Source organism: Cibotium barometz, chromosome 31 (assembly GCF_041138505.1).
Source record: "Cibotium barometz isolate CiBa-2024 chromosome 31, ASM4113850v1, whole genome shotgun sequence".
NCBI lineage: Eukaryota > Viridiplantae > Streptophyta > Polypodiopsida > Cyatheales > Cibotiaceae > Cibotium > Cibotium barometz.
In genome coordinates, this window is record NC_141076.1 from 9,035,221 (window position 1) to 9,050,861 (window position 15,641).

The following is a 15,641-nucleotide window of genomic DNA, read 5'->3' on the forward strand; positions in this document are numbered from 1 at the left end:
CTAGCTGGCCAAGCAGACAGGGAAGGGGAAGAAAGCACCACGGTGGAGGGAGGGGGCAGGACCTGCACGTCATGTTGCATGGAGGATAACATGAAGGAGAGTCGAAAAAGTTTGGGCTCCTATTGACGTCTAGGGTTTTGGTTATATGGTCTAGGGTCTAGGAATTAGGTTATAGGGTTGGCTCTTCCAATGCTTATAAATATCCTCCTTGGGACCCCCCTCTCATTTTCCATTCCATTGTTTCTCTGAGAACTCCTTGTCATGGCAACCATGAGCACTGAGGAGCTTGCACAAGATTTGCTTGACCTACAACTACCCATTCTAACTGAAGAGGAGGTTGCCTTCTTATCCCAGGAAGCACACTTGGAGAGAGGGAGATTGCGTTCCCACATCCAGGATTTGCAAAACCTTGGTGGTTGTATTGGCCATAGTTCTTGAGTAAGTAATGTGTAAGAGCCTTAGAGAATCATTTGTTTCATGGTGTAAATTGTTGATGATTGAAAAACTTGTTTTGCACGTTTGCAGTGTAAACTGAAGTGCAGTCCGCCACATCATGGGTAGTAGAGCCCTCGGTGACCCTGCAATGCCGTGAGAAGACCAATCATTGGCCTTGCGCTATGCCACAAACATTGCACGACACCGGGAAGCTATGGTGCATAACATTGTCCAAGTACCAGAGTCCCCAACTGTTTCAAGCACAATTAAATTCAGTGTAGCTCTAAGCTTGTTTCCGAATGATCTATTTCCCTAGTTAGGATCTTGTAAGGGATGGAATTTCGATGCCAAATTTTGGCTTGTAATACTCACTTCTACCCTCTATGTAATATGATACCAATAATTGAGAATTTTGTTTTTTACCATATATGGATTCAAGTGTCACTTTACCATAATTTTTGTTTTTTGTTTTTCCAAGTGTCATTTATGTCAAAATTGTGGATTATCAAGCAAGGGAGATTGTCAAGTATTGTAGAATTGAGTTTTTTGGACAAAAAAAAGTGGGGTAGAAGGGTGTGAAAATGCCTTGCGAGGTGCTCGGATTGGGCATTTTTGCACCCTTCTGGCCCATGTGAAACGCTTTCTAAAATTAGGGTTTCTTGCAATGATGATCTTTTTTTGAGCTCTATATAAGGAGATTTTCCTCTTTGGGCCATTTCATACATTCGAGACCATGGTGTGCACTAAGCAGACTGTGAAGAAAGTCACAGAAGAGGAGATGAGAAGGAAGGAACCAGCTGCCAAGGACATCGTGGAGGAATTTAATGCCTCCATCAGTAAAAAATAAAAGGAGGGTTCTTGTGGATTATGATGACACCAACAGTAGCAGTGACACCATACAAAAAGGAGTGACTCTGATTCGGAGAGGACTGAGTTGGAGAGGATGACAGGTCGATGGGGGAGCCCACATGGGCTTGCATGGAGATTCCAGCACACCCGGCAGTAGCCTTGAAGACTCTGCCTAGAGGTCATGCCCCTCCTAGACAGCCAAAGGCCACCAAGACTCCCAAAGAGCCCGAATAACCAGAGTCACCTCCGTAACACCACCGCCGTAAGAGGAAGTTATTCAAGCCCCCCGCACATATGGCCCAACCCCCCCAAACTCTTTTGCATGGTCCACGATGCAAAACACGCTCTGGCTTCAGAATATTCAAGGAGATACGCCATTATTAGAAGTCGATGGAGGTGCTAATCCGGAGGGCACCATTGGACATGTAAAGAAATTCTATGGGATTACAAGATGGAATGTCGCATGCACTCCATTGCCCTCGAAGTGTTGCAGGAGCGGCGAAGGCCTACCTGGTCACTCTTTTTGAAGATACTAACCTCTGCGCAATTCATGCTAAGCGAGTGACCATCATTACGAAGGACATGCAGTTGGCATGGCGAATTCATGGAGAAAAAGGGCCGCAAAAATAGAGCGTCTCATTTTTAATGTAATTAGCCTATCAAGTACAACTGCAATATTTTTGCAATTGTCAATGCAAGATAACCTTTTGGTTTTTGTTTCATAGTCTGAGATTGAGTGTTTGATGCGATGAATGCGTGGTATACTCGCTCTATGATTTTACACTACACTCGATTGATGAATTTACATTATGGTCGGCGGTCTATGAGTTTACGCTACACTCGTGGACAAACACAAAGCCAGACTTGTGGCTAAAGGTTATGCTCAGCGGCCTATCATCGACTAGGAGGATACCTTTGCACACCGACAGCGAGGATGACCACGATTCGGACCATTCTTGCCCTTGCTTCTTCTCAACGGTGGCCCGTATATCAGATGGATGTTAAATCTACGTTCCTTAATGGTGACCTGCAAGAGGAGGTGTATGTTGAGAAGCCTCCAGGCTTTGAGGTTCGAGGATCAAAGGGGATGGTTTATAGGTTACGGAAGGCCTTGTATGGTCTTAAATAGGCTCCCAGAGCTTGGAATCAAAAGATTGATTCCTTCTTTCTACGGGCTGGATTTCAGAGATCGGTTTGCAGATCCCAACCTATATCTCTTTCGGGCACGCGACATGGAGAATGAGATCATCCTTTATATGGATGACCTCATTCTCACCGGCGATCGTATGGAGCACATTGCAGTGACGAAGGCTGCCTTGTCAAAGGAGTTTGAGATGACCGACTTAGGCTTACTCCACTTCTTCTTGGGATTGGAGATCTGGCTGACCCAGAGGGGGTTCTTTGTCTCTCAGAGCAGTGGTATGTTTATGAGTTGCTTGAGGCCTTTGGGATGGAGAACTGCAAGCCTATCATGTCGTTGATGGACCCGAACACGAAGCTTACAGTGAATGATCCTTGTGAGCCAATTGATGCCTCTCTGTATCAGATGCTGGTTGGTTCATTGATCTAGTGGTTAGCTGAACACCAGATTGGACTTGAGCTTTCATGTGGGGCTGTTGAGCTCATTCATGCAGACATCATTGAAGTCTCATTGGCACGCAGGATTGCAAATCATCTTGCGGTATCTGCAAGGTACGAAGGATCTTGGACTCTTTTACACAAGAGGGGGATTGAAGGATGCAGTCAGACTCCAAGGTTGGAGTGACTCAGATTGGGGAGGAGATCCAAACACGAGGAGATCCACATTAGGCTACAGTTTTTCCCTCGACTTAGGAGCAGTTTCATGGAGCAGTAAGAGGCAGCCAACTATTGCCTTGTCCTTGACACACAGAGGCGAAGTACGGGGATGCTTGTGGTCCTGCTTGCGAGGTTTCTTGGCGCGATTGGGTTTCCACGGAAGGAACCCATGGTCAACCAGTGCGATAACCAGATCTGTATCACTATTGCTCGGAACACAGTCTTCCATGCCCGGACCAAGCACATAGAGATACAATATCACTTTGTTCATGAGAAGATCTTAGCTGGTGACATCTTGCTTCTTTATTGTTCGATGGAGGACAATGCTGCAGACCTCTTTCACGAAGTCTCTACCTCAGGCTATGCTCCAATGGCACTCTAGCTCACTAGGGTTGGTTCCACATCCAAGAGCTGAGAGGGGGTGTTAGAACTCATCTCTTGTCAATATATTTACACCAGGGTCTTTGTTGTGGGTGTGCCCACCCGATTTAGGTGTTTTCTCATTTTTCCCCACTTCCCATTTCATTATGGGTGTGGGAGGGTTGTCGGGTACCTCTATGTACCTGGCCGACAAGTGGATTTTCTCCTGATTGTTGTCCAGCACACCCGACCGACTGCTTATGTTCTGGCCAATTGCACTAGAGCAGTTCGTGGGCAACATTACTTGCTATCGGCTATTTTTCAGCAAGCCGACTAGCTACCTAGGGCCATATAAAATGGCCTCTTGCCTCCCACACTCTACACATTGTATTCTAGGATTTTCTTGTGTATATAGCAGAGTTATACGCTTCTCTCTCTCTCTCTCTCTCTCTCTCTCTCTCTCTCTCTCTCTCTCTCTCTCTCTCTCTCTCTCTCTCCAGCATTTTTCTGTTGTGCACTTACTCTTAGTGTTTTCAGATCTTGTCTTCATTTTCGCTGCATATTCTGACAGATGCTCTTACCCATGTAGTACTGCTTCCTTTGCCTTCATAGCTTCCTTTACTTACCACTCAACTCCTTAGCCTGAACTAGGCTCTAATACCATGAAAATATTAGGGGATGAGAGAGAACTTGAGATTTTTGCAAGCACACACACACTCTCACAACAATGGAGAGAAGACACACATATAGATGCAAGACTAAAACCTTAGTCTACTTGTTGCTCTCAAAATAGGTCTACAAAAGATAAGTGAAAACCAACATAAGTACTAGAGTAATATATACAAGTGGTCCATAATGTGAACACACTAAGTAGGTGAGCTAGCAAGATAAGTATGCCATAATTTAATTATTCGACTAGGTAATTGTAATCTAGTTGTAGAATCATTGGCGAAGATCCGTGTCAACTAAGTAAGGGAGTTGGAAAGATAAGTATGCCATAAATCCGTTGGACTATGTAGGTATAGTCCAACTATAGAATAACTGGCAAAGATCCATCGTGTGTCAACCAAACATGCCAATGGTGTAAAGGAGGAATAGTCACCCAGGCACATCATGAGTGTTAGCTCATGTTGAGCTTGATATGTCAACAGATGTTTGGTGATATGATTAGCTTAGTTTATACACACACACACACACACACACACACACACACACACACACACACACATATGTCAGTTCTCTTATCTTTGTGTGTGTGTGTGTGTGTGAAGTTGATTAGCTTTAATCCATCCCAGTTCCAATATGTGACTCGCTCCTCTCTTAGGCATCAAAAAAGCATAGCATCACGGAAATATGTGATAACTTGGATCCTTAGGCTTTTAATCTTGTGGTGCAAAACCTTAGCTCTAGGTTTTAAGTCTAGATTAACTTAAACAAGGGCTTGCTTCCATGTAAATCAAGTGTTTAAAGCACTATACTTTGGAGATCTATCCCTAGTTAGCATCACATGCCCTAGTATTTATAGATGCCACATTGTTGGTTTTCTATCTTTACCACACTGGTGCCTTGTGTTGTGACCATGATGTACTCTAGGTGATGGGGACCATATTTCAAGGTAGCACATAGATTTGTCACACCTCTCTTCCTTCTTGCACTTCTATCCTCCATAGTTCCTTCTTCATTTTAGGTGATTGTATACTTTGCTAGGCTCATAAATCATCATTTTTGTTATCAAGCTTGAAAATTTATTATACACATGAGAGGTTTCTGATAAGAAAATCTCTTTAGTTTTTCCAAGCTTGGGCATGGTCCTAAGTGTCTATCTATCAAATCAAAATTGAAATCTTTGCTCTATATCAGAGATTTTATTGGATCCAATATTGAAGCTTAGGCCTAGTCCTAAGTGTCTATCTATCAAATAAAATTTGGAATGTTCACTCGATAAATATAGTTTTTATAGTCAAGCTTCATACAAGAATGTGTTCTTTAAAAATCTATGAGCTAATCTTAAACTAAAGTGCTTTGTATTTTATAGGTTCATAGTATGAACAAAAGCCTCATTTTGAAATTATTGTAAGAATCAACCTTCCTAATGGGTCACATGCCACCAATATAACCATGTCTCCCTATCACGATGAATGGAGGTTACTTGCATTAACTCCTATTTGTACATATTACTAGATGCTTCCTTAAATGGAACACATTTTAATTTATAACACAAGGCTTTATGCTCTTCCACAAACTATGGTTTAATACCTCTCTTTGCATGCTCCACCATGCCCATAAAACCTATGATATCTCTTAGATCACCATCTTATTTTCTAGGACACCATTGCATACCGTTTGGATAGCAAGTCAATTAGCACTTGCTTCACCCTAGATTACGATCTTATTTGTTGGGCCACCATTGCATAGCAAGCTAATTAGTGCTTGCTTCATCCATCGTGAAACACATAATTTTGAGGATAGGGTAATCATTATTGACCATTTGGAAGTAGTTTTATATCTTTTATTGGCTAGCTAGTAGTAAATGAGGGTATAAAACCTTGTACCACACTCTTAGTTGACTCGGATAAGTTTACAATCTATTGGTATGGAATAGAGCTCTCTTCTAGTTTACTTAGATAAGTTTACAATCTATTTGTGTAGTCCCTAGTTTACAATCTATTGGTCCAGTATAGAGGTCTCTTCTAGTTGACTTAAATAAGTTCACAATCTATTTGTGTAGTCCCTAGCTTTCACCTTCCCCTTTTGCTTAATAGTGTGCACTTTGTGTAGCATGATAGTATCATCTTACACCTTCTTATACTTCTTAAATTTATCTTTTTGTAACTTATTATTGTATGAGTGACAAACTAGTTCATAGCTTTCCCTTACAAAGTACATGGAAAGATGTTAAAATTTCAATATTGAGTTGTATTTGATTTTGGTTTTTGTATGCAAATTGAATGGTTATATGCTCATATTGTTTTGAGTAGTTTGTAAAAGGGCAAATAATTCCATTCAGACCTAAGCATCCATCATCAGATTATACATTTGAAATCAGGCTCTCTTTTAGAGTGATAATTTCTGAAAAAAGGGTGAAGAACACTCTAGAAGGAGTGAAAAAGCTTGTTAAAGAGATTTTCAATTTTGGAAGCATTGTAGGCCACATTAGGTAATGAATAACACTCTAGAAGGAGTGAAGAAGCTTATTGAAGAGATTTTCAAATGTGGAAGCAGTGTAGGCCAGATTAGGTAATGAATTGAACAACCAACATAACCATGAATCACAAGCTTATATCATAAATAGAAAAGAACTTGGATTTTAGGCTTGCTTAAATAGCCCTTAAACATCATGTGAAGGGTTTTAACTCGTGGGATATCCACATCAATACTCACACCTCTTCTTTTTCCAGAAACAAGATCCTTCTATTAGTTAACAAAGAATAGCCTCAAAGGCTAGGTATAAAATCACCTCCATGTACGGAGAGAGGATCAAAGAACAAAATAAGGGGGAAGGATGCACTTCTCCTTTGGTTGGCCACTCTATGAGGAGAAGGCTATCTCATACAAGGGGTGGTAGAGGAAATAACCACATAGGTGATATGCAGCGCCAAGTGGGCTCACCACCACTACTATCCGTGAGAAAAGGACCAGGTCACTAGAGCCTCAGGAAGGCTTCCCGATGCTTCTGCATATGATCAAAACCACCCTAAAGCTTCCCCCACTATCCGTGGAGGGTATGAATGATGTCAAGCCATATGCTCCTGATGGACTCCTCAAAAGCGAAGTGTCGGTGCCTTCAATGGCTTCACTACATCGAGCTCTCTAGATGTGCCATATGATAATGATGCTGCTGCAAATCTCCCATCTCTGGCTCGAACCAAGAGTCCAATGACAAGTAGTAGATGGGGCTAGGACTGGCACTATCGAGATGCGAAGGTGAGAGACTTGAAGGGCTAGCCCCCCACCTTCCTCCTCACATAAGCCATGACCACCTCAGCCTTAGTGGCCTAAGCAACAGTACCACAAGTAATAGTATGGGGAGAGGTCCTGTCCATAATGAAGATGCGGAGAATTCACTGCCAAACCTACTGACTTTGGGTAATCCCAAAGATAATGTCATCGAGACTCTTGGGGATGGCCACATCTCGGACATGTTGTTGGTCTATTGGGCCAATGGTCAACCATGTGCCAATTGCCAAACTATGATGGGCTAGCAACCACAAAAAGAGGGTGATCTTTTGAGGTCAAAAACTATCCCAGAGCCTCTTATAGAAATCTGAGAGAAAGTGCGGTGAGAGGCCCTGAGACTACTAGTGTCTTGGTACTGCTGGGGTGCCCTCGACCTCAGGTAGCTAGATCCTACGACCTAGCCATGCGGTGTATGCAAAGAAAAGGGTACCCAGAGTCTCCTCCCTATCTATAGGATCACACCAAGTCCACTCTCCTGGGTCCCTCTAGAGGCGCGTGATGGGCCGGCTCTACTAAATCCATAAATGCCAGAGTCTCTCCTTGGCCACCTTGGCCAGAGGTGGGTCTATGTGCCACTCATATCCATGGAATCTGATCACCCTCCTCACCCTTTGTAACGTGCATCCCCTGAAGTCCTTCAAGAGGGACTCTGATCTCACTAGTTTGCCATGAGGTCCATGTCAAGCCTCCATGCAAAGCAACCTAGCTCTGTGAAAAACTAGCTTCATGCAAAAACATGAGAGAGAAGAAGAACAACTCAAGAATAGAAAAAATAAACCTAGCTTGGCATAGCATGTTTAGCCACCCAACCATTATATATGCCAGTGACCCCAGGCATCCAGTGTGTATCTTATTGGCCACACACCATACTCATGCATCCTCTGTGTCCCTGCTCTAGTACCCCCATCCTACACATCACTGGGTCTTTGGCCTACAATCATCACCCCCATGAACGTTACCCGTTCACACTTATTATTACAACAAGCGATGATGTGCAATAGTATTCCACCATTGGTTTTCCCGCACAACGCTTGCATGTCCCACGCATTACAGGCGTGTAAATCCCATGTATCAAGGTGTACATGTCCCACCATGTTGCCACATGTAAGTCCCACATGTTACCACATGTAAGGGTCGTAACATTCTTTCCCCATTCTAGGAATCATCATCCTTGATGACAAACTAAGGATAACGTTTACAAAACTCAAACTTTGTTTCCCAAGTTGCATTTATCAAGGGATGTCCTTTCCATTTTAAAAGGAACTCTCGAAGAGTATGATTTCATAATCATCTTTCTCTTCATCCAAGATCTGTTCTCTTTCATGATCTTCTTGATCAAGTTCCTATAATACAATCATACCATCAACTAAATTATCACCGTCATGAAGATAACGCTTCAATCGAGTCACATGAAACATTGGGTGGACACGATAGTCTTATGGTGGTAAGTCTAAACATCTTTGACTCATTTCAAAATCATCCATGGCCTACAATATCTAGGTGACAACTTAGTAGATTTACCCACACGAAGCATCTCAGTCCTATGAGAACAAGTGAAAACACTTTCTCCCCCTCCGTGTAAAAGAACGATCTATTCACTCGGGATTAATATACTCAACTGCTCGATCCATAGCCCGATGGATATAATCTTGAGCTCTATCTAAATTTAACTGCATCTGAGATAGAAACTCAACTGCACTAGGTGTCTTCTGAGGTAATCCAATGGTACCGAGCATCCATGGATTATACCCATAATTCAATTTAAACAAAGAAAAGTTTGTAGAGGAATGCTTGTGCAAATTATATGAAAACTCCAATAAAGGTAAATACTTTTCCTAATCACTATGTCGTTCGCCAATATAAGCTCTTAACATATCCTCCAAGATGTGGTTGACTCTCTCGATCTAACCACTAGTTTATGGATGCTACTCATGTAGAGTTATGTGCCAAGTTTACAAAAAACATGCTACCAAAAAGAGCTTGTAAATTGCGGATCTCTATCTGATATAATGGATTCTGGCAAGCCATGTAATCTAAACACGTTGGCAATAAATAATTCTACTACTTTGTGGAGCTTCAACTTTGTTCATAGTAGGAACAAAATGTGTAATCTTAGAGAATCTATCCACAATGATAAAGAGCATTATAACCTTTTCTAGTTTTGGGTAAACCCATAATGAAATCCATGGAAATACTTTGCCATTTCCTCTCTAGAATAGGCAACAGATGTAACAATTTGGGCGACTTCACACCCTCAAATTTAGTAACATGACACTCTAAACAATGTGTCACATAATGATTAATATGTTTCTTGAACTGTGGCCACCAACAGTATAAATGCTTAAGGAGCTCAATTGCTTTCTTAATTCTTGGGTGTCTAGCACATGGACTATCATGACATTCTCGTGTCACTGATACCCTCAAATTATCTGAGTCCGGAATGCATATCTTGTCGTTCCTCTTAAGAATTCCATTCTTAGTGGTAAATCTACGTTTACCAGATAATAAGTCAGACGGGGCCGATTCCTCATCTACTTGGCTAGCCTTATTCCATGACGATTGAACATACGGATCTATCTTTTGAGATTCATGTATTCTATGAATGATCGCATTCTCAACTATACTGAAACTAATATGATACATTATAATCAGCAACAACATTCTCTTTTCCCCATTCTCAACTATACATTAAAATTAATCTAATACATTATAATCAGCAACATTCTCTTTTCCTCATCTATACAAGATTTCCATGTGAAACTCTTGCATCAATTCAGCCCATGTTGCTTGATAGCCTCTTAAATCCCGTTGGTTACAAAAATACTTCAGTGTATCATGTATACCTTAAACTCGGCTCCATTCAAGTAATGCCTCCACACCTTAAGTGCATGTATAACTGCATACAATTCAAGCTCATGTGTGGGCCACTTGCATTGCAAACTACTAATTTTCTTACTCTCAAAAGCCACTGGTCGGCCTTCTTGGCTCAACATAGCTCCTATGGCAATGCTACTAGCATCTTTCTCAACGATAAAAGGTAATGACAGATCCATGATCTTCAACACATGTGCAGTTGCAACCACCTACTTTAATCTATCAAAACTTTGTAAATATCGATCCAGACATAAACAATGGTAACTTACAACAAGTTAGCCAATGGCGCTACTATTTTTGAATCGAAAATAATAAATTTTCTATAAAAACCAAAGTCCTAAGAAAGATATGAGCATAGTAAGGTCCTGTGGAACAGGCCGAGCCAAGATTACTGCTGCTACATTGTTTGGATCCATCTTTAAGCCTAGCACCAATATAATGTGTCCCAAATATTCAACTTCCTTTTGACATAGGAAAGTCTTTTGTTTATTGGCATACAACACATTTTCCCTTAGCATGCCAAATATTATAAACAAGTGGTTTATGCTCTAGTAAAGATTTACTATAAACCAAAATGTCATCAATAAAGTCCACCAAAAATTTACCCATGAATGGCCTAAAGACATCATTCATTAACATCATAAATGTGGTTGGCATATTGGTAAGCCCAAATGGCATAACAAGATACTCATAATGTCCAAATTGAGTACAAAAAGTAGTCTTAGATACATCTTTGTCTTTAATATGAATATGATGATATCCACTTTTTTAATCTATCTTATTGAAGACCTAGGCTCCACCTAGAGCATCTATCAAATCATCGATCCTTGGCATTAGATATCGATGTTTTACAATAAGTTTATTTAAGGCTCTGTAATTAATACACATTTGATAAGAACCATCTTTCTTCTTAACTAGAAAAATCAGAGAAGTGAATGATGAGAAACTGGGGCGAATGAGTCCTTTCGCTAGGTACTCCTCAATCACTTTCAACATCTCGTTCTCCTCGACCAAATTCATTGGAGGCAAAGAAGAGGGTAGGTCAAATTTGAAAACATAAAAAAAAATCCTTCAAAATTTTCTCTTGCAAAGATTTTGTGGCATTACAAGTTGGAGTTCCACTTTCATGTGTCTACAGCACTTGGAACTTTTTGAACCCAACCTCAAAAGAGAGACTTACAAGATATTCTAAGCATTTGAGTAGCAGTAATTAATGCATTCTTGGGTAGATCTTGCTCATCTTTAATGTGATGCATCCTCTCCTCTCGTGCATAAATTGATAGACGTGCATTGCGAAGTCAATGAGAGGCTTCTTTCATGCATGCCATTCTTTCCCTAGCACAACATCAATACGTGCTAGTCAAGTAATATCAAAGTTGAGCTCCTTAAAATAGGATTAAATGGTGAGACTAAGGCCTACAACCTATTGATCCCAAACCTCTATTCCTTTGCCATGTGCTAGCTCAACTGTGTACTGATATGGTGATGGTTGAGTCTTTAACTTTAACTTATTGACAAGTTGAGAATTAACCACATTATGACTAGAGCCCATATCGAAGAGTATCTTCACTGGTTTCCCTTCAACCAAACCCTTCATGACAATAAGTTTTGTAACCAGAAACTGGACTAGCCTCTGAATATAAGACTGTATCTATAGTCGTGGTGGGTACTCGTTTCTCAATTGACACTAAGAGTATCCTAGTAGGATGATGGGGTGTCTGTTATGGAGTATCATCCAATAAATCTTCCTCAAGAGCATCCCCGTGATCTGAATCTATAGGCTTAGTGGTCATATTTGCAGCTATGTGTTGCTTCTTCAATGAATAATCATGCCTTTGCATACAAGCATAGCATAAGCCTTCACTTTTGTTTTTTCAAATTGTTCTGGAGTAAGAGAAGATCTATGGTCATTCTTCATTAACACCTTTCTCTTAACTCGTGCAAGACTCTTTGTAGAGGAATGTACACTAAAAATATATGCCTTTCCCTTTTGCCCACTAGTGTACCTAAGTAGGTCGCATAAAATGAGACTTGGAAACTTGACCCACTACTTGATTTTGACCCATTCGACGATCTTCAAAACTAAAGCCATTTCTATAACTTTGGATAAGGTTTGACACTTCTCATGGCACACTAACGGTCAAAGTTTATCATTGAATCCCAAGACAAATTTATGAACCTAAGAAATCTAGTAAAATTTGTGAAATTTTCATAAGCACCTCTCAATACTTGTCTACAAACTCCTGAATTGCAAGATTCTTTAAGAGATAAAAAATAAGTATCAAGGGATCTACTTTGCTCATCTGGTGGCACAAAATTCTAAATAAACATATCCTTAAATTCTTCCCAACAAGTATTTGGGATTGCCTTATCCTTTTGAATTTTCCTCCACCAACGATGAGCCACATCCTACAAATTATATGCAGCATGCTAGATTCTAATGTGCTCATCTGTGATATCACATAAAACAAAGCATTGTCTCCACTTAGAAAGCCACTGATCTACTACATCAACCGTACGAGAAGATAAAGTACTAGTGTATTTTGGTGGTTTCAAATCCTTAGTGCAAGTTTTGGCTTTAATCCCTTTTTCGGTGTACCCTCATGATTACCCAAGGGATGGGTATCTAATGTCAGTGGGGCTGAGGTACTGTAGGTGTTATCATAGTGTGGATATCATTCATAAATAATTTCATTTTCTCCCACAAATTATGCATTTGTTGGCAAAGAGGGATAGATTCTAGTGATTATGGGGAAGAGTGATCGAAATCCATTTTTAATCAATAATACTTAAAAAGCACCAAATGATAGAAAAAAATAAGAAGAAATAAGTGAGCCCCATGGTCATATGGTTGTCGAAGCCGATGAATGCAGAAGCTGTGTAGAGCTATAATTCAAAGATTGTGCTGTGCTCTGCATGAAACAGACCACCAAAAAGAGCCGATCGATATGCACCGCGTGTGAACCTGCTCTTGAAACTTTAAAGTAGAGAACCTTAGGGCTTTCACCTTTTTTCAAAAGAAACTTGACATTGCAGATGTTATCTTCTCCGCAATAGTGTCTATGGTGCTGCTTGCCAATGGCTATATGATGTGCTTTTCCTTGCGCCTTCTGATTGCAGTGCTTTACTGCACTGCCTTTGTCTCTGGCTATGCAGAAGAAGACGGAACGATGGATGGTAGGAGTTGACAAAACGGTCATGAGGACAAACGGAATGGCAAACGACAAAAAAAATCGATGAACGGACTAATGGAATCTCAGCGTCAACAAAAAAACGAACGTCTACAACAATGCTCTTTTATCCGCTCTTTTATCCAAGCTCAATTGTGCAACAAAGCTTCCCCACCATAACCAAGAACATAACCAAGCTCTAATACCAAATGTCAGGCCTCCATGCAATGCAACCTGGCTCTGTGAAAAACCAACTTCATCCAAATACGTGAGAGAGAAGAAGAAGAACTAAAAAATAAACCTAGCTTGGCATACCATACCACCTAATCATTATATATACCAATGACCTCGAGCATCAAGTGTGCACCTTACAGGTCACACACCATACTCACGCGCCCCCTGTGTCCCCTATAGTACCCCCATGCTGCACATCACTCGGTCTTTGGCCTACAACTGTCACCCCCACGAATGTTACCCGTTCACACTTATTATTATAAGCAATGATGTGAAATAGTATGCTGCCATTGGTTTTCCCACGCAATGCTCGTGTCCCACGCATTACTGGCATGTAAATCCCACTTACGAGTGTGTATGCATCCCACGTATTGCCATGTGTAAGTCCCACGTGTAAGGGTCATAAATAGTCCAATAAAAAAAGTGACGAATGCAGAGTTCTCATCTGTGCCATGAACTACCAGGAGAATAGATATCATGCCTCGTAAACACTCCCAACCACTTTGGGGAAAGAGGGTCTAGGGTCGGTGTCAACCACTATGGAGAAATGGCTGAATTGATGTCGAGGCTGAGTTTGTCTCTAGCTTAGATCCCAACCAGGCCTCTCTCCCAAGCCACCGGGGGAAGCTATTTGAATGCAAGCCAATCTCCAAGAGACCTAGCAAGTCCCGTGCTCAAAGCTCCCCAAGATACGTGAGGCTGAACCCCTAGCATGTGACCACTAGGAAACGGATCAGGGGGTTCCAAATCAAGGGCTATCAAAGGCGCTCCTTGGATGTTACCAAAACTGACTGCTAAAGGGTTGAGGTGATCCCAAGCTCATAATAGGCTGCCTACAAATCTATCCTTAAAATCTAGGTTAAAGCCATGGGCCCGCATCTCTGTGAAGATCCATCTAGTGCTTTGCAACCAAGGGGCCCCCACGCTCAATGTACAGGCTGAAATCCTAGCTAGGAGGAAGTCCTTCCATGGCTCGCGCCTGAAATAAGTCCTCTAACAATCAACTTGCCCAATCAGGCATAGCTCTGAATGACAAGGTCGATGATTCCCAAGCCCCCTCTGTGGCATGGCTATATGATCACTCTCTAAGCCACCCTGGCTCAGGCAGGCCTCCCATCGCTACCAACCCACAAAAAATTACAGATCAACAGTTGTTGAACTTGACTGATGCAGGTCCGAGAGAAGGCCTAGCAAGAAGTAATATACCACATGGTGGCAAGAAAGACCTGGTTCGCCGCCACCACTCGGTCAGCTAAGGAAAGCCTTGTTGAACTCCAATATAGAAGCTTCTTTCAAATGCGAAGAAGAGGGGCTAACTATTACTCTGGGGAGATATCGATGTCCACTTGGCATCCAAGATAATGGACTGTCAGGATCCACTAGAAAGCCTCAACCAGATGCCAAGTCGGGGCAGGTGGAGAGCCAACCCAAAATCCACACTTGTGTCAGTTGATCTATGCTCCTAATGTCTAAAAATCTCTAAAGATTTCCCACATCTCTGGATAAGTATGTTGCTTGTCATCTATGAACTCCGAGTCTAGCAACTCCTCCTAAGTATGGATGGGGAGACACAATCCCATGAGCCCAATCTCCTGAGCTAAGAGAAAACTGCTCATGGCCTTGGCAGGTGACAAATAGAGAGAGATAGGGTGCCAGAGGGCAGCTTTGTCATATTGAGCGAGAAAGGGAAAATTTGTCACCTCTAGCTCCCTGGATGAGAACCTTCAGAACTTGACTGTGAGAGGCTGAATAAATTCCAAAAACACCACGGATCCACTCCTCCAGAAAACCCATCCGGTATATCGTGCTCTCCAAAAATCCCTAATCAACTCTATCATAGGCTTTCTTAAAATCCAGAAGGAACATGATGAGATCCTACTATCCCATCCTGGCCGAAGCTATCGCCTCCCAAAAAGTGGTCGTCCAGGATGCTCTGATCCAAACAAAACCTTCTGAGTATCATGA